Source organism: Cupressus sempervirens, chromosome 5 (assembly GCF_028749045.1).
Source record: "Cupressus sempervirens isolate cs-2001-9-10 chromosome 5, ASM2874904v1, whole genome shotgun sequence".
NCBI lineage: Eukaryota > Viridiplantae > Streptophyta > Pinopsida > Cupressales > Cupressaceae > Cupressus > Cupressus sempervirens.
In genome coordinates this window covers 272,578,527-272,581,156 of record NC_143122.1, presented here as the reverse complement: position 1 = coordinate 272,581,156, position 2,630 = coordinate 272,578,527, and the positions used below count along the sequence as shown (strand labels likewise).

Sequence of the window (2,630 nt, the reverse complement as noted above, 5' to 3'; positions counted from 1 at the left end):
AAATGACTATGCTTACCTTCTAAGCTCGGTAGACTCTGTCTGATGACTGATATGAAATTTGTGTAACATCAAAGACAACACTAAATTAACCAATTGTATCCAACAACCCTATCTTCCTAAAATACATAACCAGGTTTTTGGAAACTTGGTTATCAAATAACTTAGTTATGAGAGAAATTCATCTTCCCCAACCAAACGGGGCCGAAGTGAAAACATTGGTTTGAAGGAAAATTTAATACTATTTAAACTCACCTAACTCCACTCACTCTTTGTCCAAAGTCACACATGGGCAAACAAACATATGAGCATGGGGTAAAATGTAACTTATAACAAGTTTTAAAAATATTTGTTTTATTTTAGAGTATAGACAATGCCCCAACTTTTCTATAAATTGAAAACGTTTGTAGTAGATGAGGCAAACTGTGGCTTCTTCAGAGTCTTCCATGGAGATGCATCTCGCACTCTATGAAATCACTCTTTTAGCAGCCAAGCCAATGGCCCTTCGGGCTGCTATTTTACTTAACATTCCTGACATTATTGCAATCCATGGTGGTGATAATCCCCTCAGTGTGGAGCAAATTGCTTCACATATTTCTACTTCCACCAAAAAACCTGCCCACACTGAGTACTTGTTTAGAATCATGAGGCTTCTGGCTTCCATGGGAATCTTCAAAGAAGAGAGCACAATAGATCATGGTGACACTACCCAATACAAGTATGGCCTCACTACCCTCTCTAAGTTTCTTGTCAAAAATGGTGCCCAACAATCATGTGCTCCTATTGCGTTGGCCATTAATGTAAAGTGTATAGTAGATGCTTATCAGCATCTCCATGACTCTGTCATAGATGGTGTCCATCCATTCATGAAAGCCCATGGGATGAACTTATTTGAGTACATGAGCAACAATCATGAACCAAACAAGATTTTCAATGAGGGCATGGCTAGTGATACTAGCCCTTTAATGGCTTTTCTGGACAAGATTTATGATGGTTTTAAGAGCTTCAAGAGTGTAGTTGATGTCACAGGAGGGGTTGGCTCTGCAATATCTTTAATAGTGAAAGAATATCCACACATTCATGGCATCAATTTTGACCTTCCTCATGTTATAAGTACTGCTGCTCCCATGCAAGGTCGATAACAATCTTCTATCTTTAAACTTCCATAGATTCTCACCAATCAAGACTTGCATGTTAACAATTATAACATTAGAAGTTGCTCACAAATTTGATCACAAATACAATTATTATTAGTATTCATAGAGATTCAACATTGTAGGAATTGAGAACGTGGAAGGTAATATGTTCGAAAAAATTCCTTCAGCAGATGCCATTTTTTTAAAGGTATTTTAATTTTTTAAAGTTTTTTTTTTTTTTTTGGTGATTGAAATTGAAGTTAGGTTAAAGTTGAGTTTTCAAATGGCAGTCTAATGAAATGTTTCATTGTTATCTATATAGTGGATTTTGCATGATTGGGATGATGAACATTGTATAGAGATCTTAAAGAATTTTTATGAGGCATTACCATATGATGGGAAGCTATTAATGGTTGATGTGGTCATTGAGAAGAAAGAAGGGTTGAAGAGGCAAGTTGGATTACTGTTTGATATCGCAATGATGGCTGCTTGCATAGGTGGAAAGGAGAGAATAGAGGAAGAATTTAAGGACTTGTTTGACCAAGCAGGATTCAAAAGTTACAAAATCTTTCAGTTACCCTTCCTTCAAACACTTATAGAAGTTTCAAAGTAATAAATGGAAATATGGGTTAAATAAGTGCCAAATAATAATAAATGAATAAGGTCTTGTATCTGAAAAATCATTATGTTGTATGTGGCTTGATCCAATATACATAATTGAAAATAGTCAATATTTTATTTGTAGTTTCTTAATGAATAATAATAGGTTGGGATTTTGGTGTGTGACCAAAAAATTGTGCTGTATGTGGTATGGCCTAGTCACTTTGCAATATGTTATATGTATAAGTTAGCATTGTGAACATGAATGACATAAATGAGTTATTTAGTGTTCATTTAAATATGCGCAACAATAAATTTTAACTCAAAATACAAAAATGAAAAATTTTAGTTATATGCAACAGGAGTAATTATTTGTGTAGATTTGATTTTTCATATATTTTTAAATTTATATATATATATATATATATATATATATATATATATATATATATATATAAAGACAACGTTCTATCTTCTACAATTTTGTGTAAAATTCATTATATACTTTTCATTTGAATTATTTATTTTTAATTATATCTCTAATCTTAACCATAGTACTATATTGTTTGAAGATTGAATAATGAAAAAGATTTTTTATTTTCATGGGAAGCATAGAATATAAAATATTTTTTATTCTTGGTAACATATTTATTGCCTTCATTATATAATAATGTTACCTCATCATTTAAATAGAAGTTGTAAGTACAATTTTATAAATATTTCTTTAAGTTGCAAATTTAATTTTATCAGCATATAATTTTAAAATGTTAAATTAAATAATTTTGTGATATTTCTTCATATATTAGTATAATTAATTATATAATACAACTACAAATAATGTTATACTTAAATTAGAATTATGTTTAAATTTAGTATTAGGTTACGCGAAGTCAAATC

The 2,630-nt window shown here is 30.9% G+C and overlaps 1 pseudogene across 1 annotated transcript; it reads left to right on the top strand.

Moving 5' to 3' along the window:
• Window positions 1-410: 410 nt before the first annotated feature.
• Window positions 411-1,795, top strand: LOC149555623 (flavone 3'-O-methyltransferase 1 pseudogene; annotated as a pseudogene). Its single transcript, XR_016364485.1, has 3 exons — window positions 411-1,131; window positions 1,277-1,341; window positions 1,456-1,795. The product of XR_016364485.1 is annotated as a flavone 3'-O-methyltransferase 1 pseudogene (transcript).
• The last annotated feature ends 835 nt before the right edge of the window (window positions 1,796-2,630 follow it).